The 13,420-nt window shown below is 41.6% G+C and overlaps 1 protein-coding gene across 1 annotated transcript in view; it reads left to right on the forward strand.

The window, feature by feature from the left end:
- Atg16 (Autophagy-related 16) overlaps positions 1-13,420 on the forward strand; it is a 213,756-nt gene that overhangs the window by 78,789 nt on the left and 121,547 nt on the right. The gene's annotated exons all lie outside the window — the stretch shown is intronic.

Consider the following 13,420-nt stretch of genomic DNA (forward strand, 5'->3'; position numbering starts at 1 on the left):
TTTTTAATTTTAGTTTACGGGTCTTTTATTATTAAACCGTGCAATGTCTTTCGCGTTTAATTACATCGAACAACATTAACCTAAGTGACGATTCTGAGGCGCCATTAAAATTGTAACACGTTAAAAAAATATTTTTATAGATATCGCCAAAGCTTAGATTTATACCATTATTGAAAGTGTTATATGAGTTTAAATTTTTAACATAATTTCATATGAATACAATGAATTTTGTTACACAAAATGGAGATACTATTAGCCAGAGAAATTATGTTAGATTTGTCGTTGGAAGGGCCACGAGTGCAAAGGGTTAACCGTTTCGAACGACATTTTTGCAACCGGTCGAATAAACATTTTTCCAATCGTTCGTTTACGATCGATTTGCATACGCGTGCGAACGGTACGGAGCAGCACGCTGCTCGTCAGTCTATCTGCAGGCGTTACTGAATATTTAATCGGCTGTGCCATTGCCGTGCCGGTGTGTCGAACGATATGCAATTGTAATGCGCAGGCGTAATAAAGATTTCAGTGCGTCGCCGATCGGACTTAAACTACGATTCTTGATCGGCCGTTCTGCTGTTCTTCGGGCGCGGCGTATTTCTAACGTGATCGACACCGAAACGATTCCTTTCGTTGGAGGATCACAAATCTTTATTTATTTATGGCAAAAATTAATAGCTCGATGATCAAGTTCCAAAGACGTGAAATAAATTTAATAAGACAGTGTTGCAGTATTTTTAGCTTATTTAAGAAGAAAACACTAACATTTACGAAACATGTTAAATCATTTAAGACAACTTTAATAAAAATTATACCATTTTAAAAAACGAGCGGTCGCTTTTTTTCTTTCAATATATATTTATTAATTTATATAATCGAACGAGAAAAATCGTCCTTTTTCAGATATCTTGCTATAATATTTTATTCCGTCACGGATTCGTCGATACTTGCGCCGCGAATGCAATAAACATGCGAGCAGGCGTTTTTGCTCGTGAAACGAGTCGTTTCTGTTCTTTTGGAATTCTGATGGTCAATCAGCGAGTCGTATAATTCACGATCGATAATTACTCGAGGCAATCAGTTTTACGCGGCGAAATAAGACGAACATACCGAACGCTGAACTTTTACGCCGTTTCGTCGAATCGACGGTGAAACAGTTCCTCCCCTCACGCACAATGGCGTCAGACTCGCCTAACGCCAAACCTCAATTAACAAAATAATTAATATAAAAAATCTAGGGGATAAACTTTAGATTTAATTTATAATCAAGAATTATGATTTATAAATAATTAGTTACGAAATTTTCTTTATTTCAATGAAAATTTGATAATTGAATCGAATTTTAGTTTTGAATAATTTAATTTATAGATACAAGTTTTTATAAAAAAATTATACAAATAATTATAGTTTAGTTTATTATTTAGGCCGAGACGCGATGAAACAAACAAATGAAAATGATAAATAATTTGATAAATATAGATCGCCGCGGTTAACCCGGTTAACAATATCGCGGCGTTAAAAATCGCAGAATTGTTTCGCAAGATTTATCCGAGTCGCGGAGACGTTTCGCGGCGTCGTAGAATCGCGTCGCATAATTCCCGGTCGCAAATCACCCTCTATCAGCCCCGCGGCATCGGCTATAATTCAAACACCGTGACGCGAATTGAGATTCGCGAAAAAACAAACGGCCGCGGAATCAATATTCCCCGTTGACTTTTTCGCACGGTTCACCCTTTTACGGCCGACGGAAGCGGTAGAGATTCTTGCATATCGGTTTATTGCGATGAAATCGTTTCTTGCGGCCCGCGGCGCCTTTCTTTCGGCTTTTCGTTATTTAGACGGCCGGCTAATGAATCCGCCAACGAAATACTCGCGCGACGCAAGAACCGCGATTCTTATTAACCTCCATGAACGTAGACTACCGTGGCGCGATGATAATTCATGGGCTTCGATCGGAACGACGTATGCTTTTTCGGGGCGCGTGGAATTAGTCGTTTGTCACGGTGGCGTCCGCTTCCGACAGTCTAACACGGAACGCGACGGCTTTTGACGCCGTTCGACGTTTAACATCCAACGATTGCCACGCGGAAAAACTTAATTGGAGGATGCAGAAAAGGCTCGCGCGTCCCGCGACTCGAACGCAAGTCGGCTTGACAATCCGTCGATCCGAGCATGTAATAGCTGCTTGTCTATTCCAATGTCTTGTCTCGCGGAAAGAAGGCAACCTGATCGCCGCGGTAGTTATTTGCATATTCTATCGCAAATTGATATGCCGACGCGCATAGTCGACGCGTCTCGATTTAATGGAAGCAAGAAATTTCGTAGCAGCTCGAGGAAGACCCGCGACTCTATCGGCTATTTCGCTGGCTGGGCTTAAAGGTTGTTTTCTTTCGGACGCGTTCGATTAAATCGCGTTTCATCGGAATTTTTATCGAGAGCCGCCGCGCTCGATGCTCGCGCGCAAGAAGCGGTTCGTTTTTTCGTGACGAGTACGCTCGTCAAAAACAGGTCGGAACCATGTATCGATATTCTTGATTGAATTGCGTACTTTGTAATGGATTTTATTGAATTGCGTACTTTGTAATGGATTTTATCGAATTGCATACTTTCTAATGGATTTTATTGAATTTCTTTACTACGGCACATTTTCTTACGTATCGATGTACTATGGAATTGAATAAAATGACGCGACATAGAAGAATGAGATAAAATGATGTGACATATTATAGAAAAATGAGATAAAATGATGTGATGTAGAAGAATTAAATAAAATGAAGGATAATAAAATGAGATACAATGCAATGATTTGTGTAAAAGGTTTAACGAATTTAAAAAGGAAATATTATGAGAGTTTGAAATATATACAAATGCAAGAATAATAAAATAAAAGATAGGATAAAATGAAACGAAATTTGGTTATTATTATATATGAAACGTTTGAAATAAAATGAAGTACATTAACATAGAGTAAAATGAAGAATAATAAAATGAGATACAATACGATGATTTGTGTAATAAGTTTAACGAATTTAAAAAGGAAATGTTATGAGAGTTTGAAATATATACAAATGCAAGAATAATAAAATAAAAGATAGGATAAAATGAAATAAAATTTGTTTATTATATATGAAACGTTATTGCTTGGAATAAAACAAGGCACGATGAAATAAAATAAAATACAATAACTTGCAGAAAGAATTGCAGGAATTTCAAAAATAAATATTATAGAACATTGTGATATGTATTTAAACAAAATGTGAAGAACATCGAACGAACACCATTGAAATATATTGTACGCCGTTTATAGCTTCAACTACAGTGCACGAACTGATTTGGATTAATTTAATGCAACAACTTCCTTCAATATAATTATTTAAATTATTGATCTTCTGTATGGGTTGACTAGGTCATTAAAAAGCCTATTAATACTATTTTTGCCACGTGTTAACATCGTAAGTGCAGAGAAAATTCACAGCAATCTCGACTGTTCGATGAGAGGCAATCAAAAATCCTAATAACACTCGCTCGACGAATTTTTGCAATTAAACGGTAATTGAAGGTGACGCCGCGTAAAAAGGAGAAACGACGATCTGTCAGCGCGGAACTTCTGCATATTTATCGTATAAAACGTGGTCGCATAATTCAGCGGCGTGCCGCGCGAAACGGTTGTTGAAAAATCGCGTACACCGGCGGCGCGACGCTCGCGATATAATTAACGTCGATAAAACCACTTGCCCTCCAAACGGATGCTTTGACGAGACTTTAATTGGAGCCCTAATTGCGCGGACGTGCAAATGAAAGTAGCAGAAACGCGCGCGCGTTAAATCCTTTACAGACGATGACGGCGACGGCGTCTACGGCGTCTCTGGTCTATTTCTTGGATGCCGTGAGGCAACCGATCGCGCGGCGTTTCTGCGATTATCCTGACCATAAGTCGCGTGCATGTTAATACTAATGCGTGAATTATAACGCGGCGAACCGCCTTCGGGTACGTGTAACGCTTAACAACGTCTTAACCGCCTGTGTTGCCTTCTGAAATTCCTCCATGGTTATTCACCTGGAAGCTGCCGTGCGCTTTTCCTTCGTCGTGAGATGCGGACGATTGCAATTCGAAATTCAATGCGGCGATCTTTTTTAACGAAATTACATGAGAACGTTGCTTCGACAATTATCTTAACTCTTTTAGTGCCGGGGGCCGATATATCGGCCTGTGCTGCACAGGCGAAAATTGCCTTATACTTTTATTATTTATATAATTTCCAATGAATATAGAAAAATTGGCGTCACTGTTTCATTCTCAATTTCGTCCTTAATGCACTGCTTTTTGAATTATGTAAATATTCTTTTTCGTTTGGTTTTCATGAGCCTTTTCCAAAACCGTAGTAAAACCGTGAAATTTGGCATTTTCACCCGGCACTAAGAGGGTTAATTATATCATTATTCGATCAAGGAACAAGCGACGATAAAATATTAATATAAACCACATTTTAAAATCATCACACCGCTATCCTAACCTCAAAAAATTAATATAAACACTCGAAAATTACCCTAAACTATTTATTTGTATTTATATAAAAAAATTTTGTCAAAACTCGGCCGGCTTTCAAACTGAACAGCCGACTCTACGCCTCCGTTATTCGACACAGCATCGTTATAAATCGCCCGCCAGCGTGCATACTTTTCGCGCGATTAACGCGAGCCGCGCGTCGCCGTCGAAATCGGGGATCCGCACGGTCGATTTGCCAGCGAGACGTATCGCGCGTATCGGTGAATCGCAACGGAGCCAATAGTTCACCGTTCGGCCACGTCGAGGAAATATTCTTCGGGTCTGCGCGGAGCGGTAGGTTCGCGAACACCACGGATATATAGTCTAGACGAAATTAACGCAGGTGGTTGCACTCCGTTGATCAGGCCGCTCGTGGAAGTGCACTGCCTGGCATGATTTATGGAGTACTAATTAACGCGTGAGCCGTATCGAGATATAGCGGATCCCGATGGCTTTGTGTGCACGTCGATGATGAACGGTTCGTTTACCGTACCTGGCCGCGCGCGCCGCGCGCCGCCGAGGGAGTTTTCCGAGCGGCGGCCGCGCGCCGTGACGGCGTAGGAGTGCCAGGCAACGCGCAACCGTAGGCTGTTATTTTCGTACTTGTTTCGTGTCGCAAGTTTGTTAATTCCATAGGAAACCGAGAAATTCCAAGCGCAGAAGCCGCGCACGCACGCGGCCGGGAATTACAGGCTCGGCGCGCGCGCGCGCGCGCGGGCAACGCGTTTAACCCCTTGCACTACGATTCCTTTCGCGCTGCGTTGATTAACACTTATTTGTCCTTAATATTTTTTAATAATAGAACCAGACGATTCTTCTCTCTTTTATTGCCTTTATGTACTTTCGTTTCTAGACTTTGACAATAGAAAAATAGATTTCTGTTTAGATGTAGAAGAAATTAATAATATATTTAGTGGACGTTGCATGAAATCTGTATCACGAGTCTGACTCGTTGTTATAGTGCAAGGGGTTAATAAATCGTTTTTGCGGATCGACCACGATTAAGAAACAGGATCAATTAGAGCGACGTTTAAAATGACGAGATATACGATTATATTGATTAGGATTATCATTGATTATGTATAGATATTTTGCAATTAGATTTTTGAATTAAGCGCTGTTCAAGTAGAATTTCCCCGTAAAAGTAGCCGGCGAAGCATCTGTATCTTTCACACGTTGAATGCCACGCCTATTTTACAGGAATTGTCCGTGGCGCCACGATGAATTTTCTATTATGCGATACATATAATGTCCAAATATTATCTGCAGTAGGTAAGTTAGAGTGTATAACCATGTTTGGCATGTTAATTGCGACGGGGTCACCGGTGACCCCCGTGGCATTCAACGTGTAAAAATTATAAGTATTGTCATTTATTTAAATTATATATATTTTCATCAATCTGAGCGCGCCGGTCACCGGTCGCCCCCATGGCGTCACTGCCAAGTTCAGTGCCGGTCACCGGTGACCCCCGTGGCATTCAACGTGTTAAACAAGAGTTTGACCCGGTAGCCGGCGCGACGCAGCGCATACAGAGGGGCAAAAATTGATCCACCCTCGTCGAGTTAATTTCTAAATAAATAAAACGTTTCGTTAGCCCGTCACCTTTAGTGCATCGGGCACTCCCGTGTAAACTAACTTCGCCGTCGGTCCATTAATCTTCATAATCTTGGCTCTCGAGGCGCACCGAAAAGAACTTTTTCATATATATTCCGCAGCGAAAATACGCTTGGTGTTCCTGGCCGAATGAAAAATAGTTATCGTTCGCGATGGAGAACCAAGACCTAGCCCCTCTCTCTCTCTCCCTCTCTCTCTTTTCCATGAAATACTTCAATTAATACGAAACACAGAGATTTACATGGATTTAGGTGGCCGGCGGCGCTGAAAATATCTCCGCGTTCCTCTTTTGTTTCCCCGGGATAAGAGCGGGACGGCGGGAGGGACGGCGCGCGGCAAGAGAAAAGTTGAATGGCTCAAGGCGGCGGCGCTTCCTATGCGAGTGCAATATGCAGTTTCTCAGTTTCCGGAATCACCGCGCGCGCGTGTTTATCATCGAAAAGTGGCACAGTTTTCAAGTTTGCGCGCGAGGCTGCCGCGGCGGAAACGGGGCGACGCGGCAGGCGAACCGCGCTAGTCCGACGAATTGGACAACTTTTTCGATTAATTCGCGCTATTTTAATTCGTCGCGTCAATTCGCTGTGTCGAAACTGTTGCGCGGGAAAAAAGGATTCGATCCGAAACTGCGGCGACGGAGTGGATCTGTTCGCGTCGTCGACGATTAAGCTTTAACTGGGTTAAAAAATATATTCAACAGTTAAATATTATTCGAAGTTAATTTAGCGAGGTTAATGTATTAAAGTTAATTTGTTGAAGTTAATTTGTTGAAGTTAATTTGTCGAAGTTAATTGAAGTTAAACCGCTTCCAGCGAAGTGAAATTTCTCAAATCGTTTTACTCTGTAATAATTTACTTTAATTTACTTTATAATTTATTTCTAGTAATTTTCATGACGAGTCGGACTCGTTAACGGGTGAAGCAGAAATAAGTGGAAGAACCAAAGCTATACTTAATCTTCGACAAAGACTTCCAATTTACGGTGACGACTCTTCGCCTCTTCGCGTCACTCAGCCGTCATCGAATGACTTCCCACCTAACAGGCGATTACGATTACGAACTTCAACACCCGTACAATCTTTCAAAAGACGACATCGCAATTTGCCCTCCTCCGTCGCCGCCAACAACGATTTTCTTGTCCCCGGAACGCACCCTCGAGCATCCTCGAGAATAAAGCGAAGTGTACCGCGAATCCCATCCGACACTCCTCGCGTCCTCTATTAACAGTAGGTGTCCAGATTCGACGTTGCCGCCTGAAAAAGAAGCATTCCGGTCTCCCAAGTACGGTTTAGACACTCGACACCGAAGAAGGGTCCGCTGCGCGTTTGTCACCGGACGTCGTCGCGTTCGGAAAGTCTGTCGCGAGGTAGAACCCGTTCGGAAATGAAAAAGAAGGGCCAAGAAGAGGCGGAGTTCGGGTAAAAATGTTCGCGGCCTTAAAGTATGTAACTCGAGGGAGGGGGTTGGGTGGTCGAGGTGTTCGATTGTGTAACGCGGTTCCGCGGGGGAAACTCTACGCTCGCGCGCTGGCTCGTAAATCGAGAGCAGACGCTTTTGTGTATCGAGTGACACGGGGCTCGGTCGAATTCTCGCAGCAGCAGCGGCAGAGCGACCCCGCGCGCACAGAGACGACAAGCTCGTTATCACGCGTGTGGTCGCGCGGGGCCACGACAACAACAGAGCAGCCAGGAAGAGGAGTCCTGTGTATAACCCGGGCAACGACAATTCCCCCGGCGACTCCTACACGCTGGTTTGCACATCGCATTATCAACGACAGATATCAAAGCATTCGTAGAACGCGTGTCATAACGCCGCCGCGTACAAGCATCGTCGAAGGTTGAGCATAGCAAGCCCCTCTGTTCGATCCTTCCGCGACGACGACGAAATTCATGCCGGCGAATTCGCATCTCCCACTTTACAACGCGGCGTTGTTCGGGGGTGTCGCGATCGCACACGGGCCGGCTTCTCTATATCCCCGTCCAGAACGCGTTATCGATTCCCCTCGGTAACGTGTGTATGGAAACGAGTGGACGTCTTCCTACGTTCGACGTCGCGCGCGACTTACAACGGCCATATTTATGCAATCGCGGCGAGGACGGTGCTGCACCTTTCCCACACGTGTCGCTGTCATTTTCGCTGAAATTTGTTGAAGTGTCCAGCCATGAACTATTACTATTAGTTAAAAGAGTTATTAAAGTATTCGTAAAGAGAAGGCATTTCAAATGTCTGATCATGGCACACCGTTTCTACTTATTCCCTGTAGCAAATTAAAAGTACTGTAGCAAAGAAAATAATTTCTATGTCTGATCATAGCATGCTGTTTCTACGTAATATTTTAAATAATATTTTAAATAATATTAATATTTTAAATTTAGTATCAACTAAAAAGTGTTATTTGAACGTAACAAATTAAACGTATGTCAACTAAATATGCCAAGTAGAAAGTTGCTGGTAGAAACTAACAGGTTAATCATAGCCTATCATTTCTACCTAATTTCTACGCTAATGCACACTTAACATCGATACCTGGAACGCGTTTTTAACATCTTATCCACACGAGAATTATTAATAGACCCCCCTTAATGACTGTTTTGTACCCGAGAGAAGTTTACCAATCTTCTCATGATTAATAGTCCCGAGCGAAGTTCGCAGATCGTATTACTCTAGACAACTTGATGGCTCGCGGATAAAGTTTTTATCATTATTGGATAATTTTTTAAAACACCCTGCATGATTTATCTTCGATATTGAAAGCTGCGTTACGTAATCATCTAGAGAAAATCGGTGAAATTTTATTCCTCATTTCTCTTTTTAATCATTGAATAAAACTGTTCCTTAGCAGAGCCATATGGTATGAAATCACGTGATTTTTTCTAAAGGTCTTTAGAGAATTAATATTCAATTATTTTGGTCGAATATAAAAATGTTATTTAATATATTTATTTTTTCTGGATCTTTAGAGTCTTATTTTAAATGGAACTTTTTCTCGACGATGTTTGTAATAGTAATCCATGCAAAATGAACCACGTCATTTTTTCTAAATGCCTTTAGGGAATTAATATTCGATTATTTCAGTCGAATATAAAAATATGATCAAATATATTTTTTTTCTTTTTAATTTTTAGAGGCTCATTTTAGACAGGTCTTTTTCTCGACGATGTTTATAATAGTTGTTCCCATATAAAGCGATTTAAAACCCTCGCGACTTACTCTTCCACTTACAGCATAGTGCATCCAGTTTTCTAGGTCTGGGTCGTAGTTGGCTGACACGGCCATTTATCTTCGGTCGTCTTGAATATATCTTCCGTTTAGGTCGTAGAGAGTATGCAAGAAAATTGCCGGATGGGGTCGGCAGCTCCAGACAGGCCTCGTAAATTCGTACAGAATTGCTTTTTCCATCCCAATTCAATCAATAATCGCCCCTAACGTCTGCCATCCTCGGACTCGTCTCGCTATTCCAGTTACACAATTATTAGACATTTAAATTATACTTGGAGAAATCCAGGATTATTTCGTTAAGTATTTCACATGATTTTTAAATCTTTGAAATATTAAATACTTCTTGTGGATAATTTTGTTAAGTGTTTCACATGGATGATTTCGTTGAATATTTCATATGGATAATTTCGTTAAATATTTCTTTTAAATCTTTTAAATCTTTTAAATATTAAATATTTCTTGTGGATAATTTCGTTAAATATTACATATGGATAATTTCCTCAAGTATTACATATGGATTAAGCAACGTCCCCGATTCGTAGAATTCCAGAAAATATTAATTCCAAGTCTAGCAAACACCGACACACGGGAAAAATATCGCTGCGTGTAATCAAGCGTCACGGACCGTAAATGATACCACGCTTCGTTTATATTCCGCATATTTCCTCGCACATGCCGCATATTTCCTTGCATATCCCACATACTCCCTGCATATCTTGCCCACTTTTTGTATGTTTACTTACACCTTTCTTGCATATTTGTCGCATACATTGACGCGTTTTACTTGCACAAACGTTCGCGGTCTACTTATAATTTTTCCATGAAACAGCGAACACCGAATAACTAAATAAACCTGACTGAGCGTAACATGACAGTGGATGCAACTTTGTGAATAAAATCGGAGCTACGTTTCTCCTTTTTTTAATTAAAGGGAAAGGATTTAATATAATTGGAGTTGGAGTTTGTGAAAAAATTTGAAGTTTGTGTATTTTGTTAAATTTGGCAATCTTTAATGCCAAAAAGATTATACACAGATCGATAAAAGGCGTAGCAAAATTTACTTTCAAAATCAATTGAAGCAGCTAACTGGTTAACAATCTTTTCCATAGAAGGGTCTCTAATATTGTCAAAATTATTTCGGAAATAATACAACAATTTTCATTTCGCTGTTCGAGCGCAAAAGATTAATTTCCTCCGAATGATTTCTCTTCTCGCGCGCAATAATAACGACGTAACCCTAGATGGCAATACGCGGATGGTGACCCAGCCCGCATATACCCACACATAATACCTCTCCAGATCCGTCTCGTTCCCGCCGGCGAGTCTGATTGGGTGTCCCTTTTTCCGAATTTTCCATCCACTCCGTTCCCGCTGGCGGGGGATCGAGCACTTCCGGGGGCCTTTGTGTTTACTCTTCGAATCAGCGGATTACCGAAGCCGGCTGGCTTCTACCCGGCATCGCCCGGAATCGCGGTTACCTGTAGAGTGAAATTGATAGATTCGAGCTTTGCATTTGCGCCGGGGCCATCCCATTTCCATATCCAAGTACCTACTTCCGCCTCTAACCTACCCCCGGCGCCCCTCGTAAACCGCTCGCCCAGGGGTTGGTAGTTCCACTCGCTCTCTCTCCCTCTCTCGCTCTCGCTCTCTCTTGGTTAGCACGACAAGCCCGAACATCACTCGAATCCTCGATGGAATCCCCGGGAAACTCTCACTCGACCGCTTATCGCCTTCTCAAGCTCCCGACGTCGTAAGGCTTCAAATATGAGATGCATTGAGAGCAGATGCGGCTGATGCAGAAAGGATCTATATATGGGCGAGAGAGAGTGAGAGAGAGAGAGAGAGAGGGAGGGAGGAAGAGGGAGGGTTGTGCGCGCAGAGCCACGTCGCCTGCCGAGAACTTTAACCGGGTACGATGTGCTGGTGGTGGAGGAGGAGGTGAGTTGGAGGAGGGCGGCTCTCTGTGTTCGACTCGCTGGAAATCGCGATGTCGGGATGATTGAATTTTCGTCGATGATCTTGGACGCACCGAGCGTGATCATGTTTGGCCGCGGCGGGAGCCTCGTCGAGCCAACCGGCGGGCGGGCCACTCGAAATTCAGCTCGCGTACGCCCCCGGAATTAACGAACGGAGCCGTCGAGTTTATTGAGTTGCCTCGCGTGATCCGACGCTTCCATCCGCCACCGCCGCCGCCGCCACCGCCCCCTCAACTTTTCAAGATCCCGCTTCACAATTACCCTTTCCACGGATAATTCACCGGGAATTGTTTGCGCTCTCTTTTAATCGACGGTCCCATACCCGCCGCGGGCACGATGCGACAGAAATTCGGCGGGATTATCGATCGGATGCAGTTTCTTGGGGTAGGTCTGGAATCGAGATTAGGAACGATTTGTTTCGCTGATTAGCTGTATTGCTTTTTTTTTAGTTATACAATGATTAAGACTTTTTAAATTGATTCTGCTAGGGAAAAGGAGAATTATATTTGGTATTATGTTTTATTATATTGAGCTTTGTATTTTGTTATATTTGATTATTTTTATAGTTATTTTGTTGCTTTTATATCTATTTTATTATTTTTATATTTATTTTATTGTTTTTATATCCATTTTATTAGATTTGTTATATTATATTTACTATGTTGTGTATAAAGAGGGCAGATTTTTATTTCGACGTAAAGGAATGGAATAATAGTAGTATTTAATGGTACGCTATAGTAAAGTACGTTATTATAATAAAATAAATTATATAAAGACTATTAACAAAATTATGATAAAGTCCATTAACAATAGAACTACCAAATAACGGTTTTCGACTTTTTCTATTGCAATTCCTAATGTTATAAAAATATTTTTTTGGAGATATTTTTATGCACGATTCTTTATCGAAGTATATAATATAATATAAATTATACACAGTTTAAATAAATCCAGTCTTGACGTTGTTATAGTTATAGTTCTAGCGTGATAAGAAAGTGATATAGTCTGACCACAGCACGCCGTTTCTACTTGGCGTCTATACAAAATATAAAATGCCATATAAAGTGAACGAATTGACGCGTCTGACCATGACTCGCCACTTCTACTTAACCTTCAAACTATTTTATTATCACTTACAGTATTTACTCTATTATTATTTTTACTATTTATTCTATTATCATTTACAGTATTTCAACATCTCATCTATGATAAAATAATTACCAAATTTCTCAACGATTGTTCCACACCGAAAAGAAATTTAACAATTGCCCCCTAATTCACAACCTAAAACAAAACCATAAACTACAGCTTTCTGACAACACCTCTCTCGCTTCCTCAGCAATTGTTTAAACATCGAAGACCTCGCACTTACTGTAACATCTTAAAATTCCTCTCCCACTTGATTATTACCTCTGCACATGCCCCAATAAATTTTCATAAACCCGAATAAACGGTTCGTCGACGATCAAACGAAATATTTGATAGACGTTGATCGAAAGTGTTCGTAGAAGTGAATTTTACTCCGGCGACGGACCGTGGCGCAGATACCCGCGCAGAATCGTAGGAATGCGGGATGATTAAACACGTCGTGTGTACGCGGCGTGCGCGTTATCGATGTAAAATGCATGCTGGTAATCAGAATGTAGTTTGGAAGACCCCGAGATCGCGCTACCACAATCGCGAGGGAACGTACCCACACGTGGAAGCCGCGCTCGCGCGACTGAGCAGAGCTCTATGGGGCTTCCTCTGCATTATATCATGGCGCGTTTATTGGCCATAGAGCGGGCGTGTGTAGCGAAACACTATTCAATGAAAATTCTATTAACTCCGGCCGGCGTTTTGATAAGATTCGATTTGCCAAACTGCGCACATGTGCGAGCGCCCGCGCGCTTTGTAGCGGATTATTAATTGAAGCTATTCATTGCCGGGCGCGGGCCAAACTGTTGTCTGTTGTTTCGGGATCCTCCTGCGAAACGTTCTACTCTAAAGTTTGCATTACCTTCAGTTTTATTTTGAACAATTTTACGTTAAGGGAGTTTTACAATTATTTCAATTATTTTAGGTTAACTTT

The sequence above is a fragment of the Augochlora pura genome, chromosome 4 (assembly GCF_028453695.1).
Source record: "Augochlora pura isolate Apur16 chromosome 4, APUR_v2.2.1, whole genome shotgun sequence".
In the NCBI taxonomy this organism is placed as follows: Eukaryota; Metazoa; Arthropoda; class Insecta; order Hymenoptera; family Halictidae; genus Augochlora; species Augochlora pura.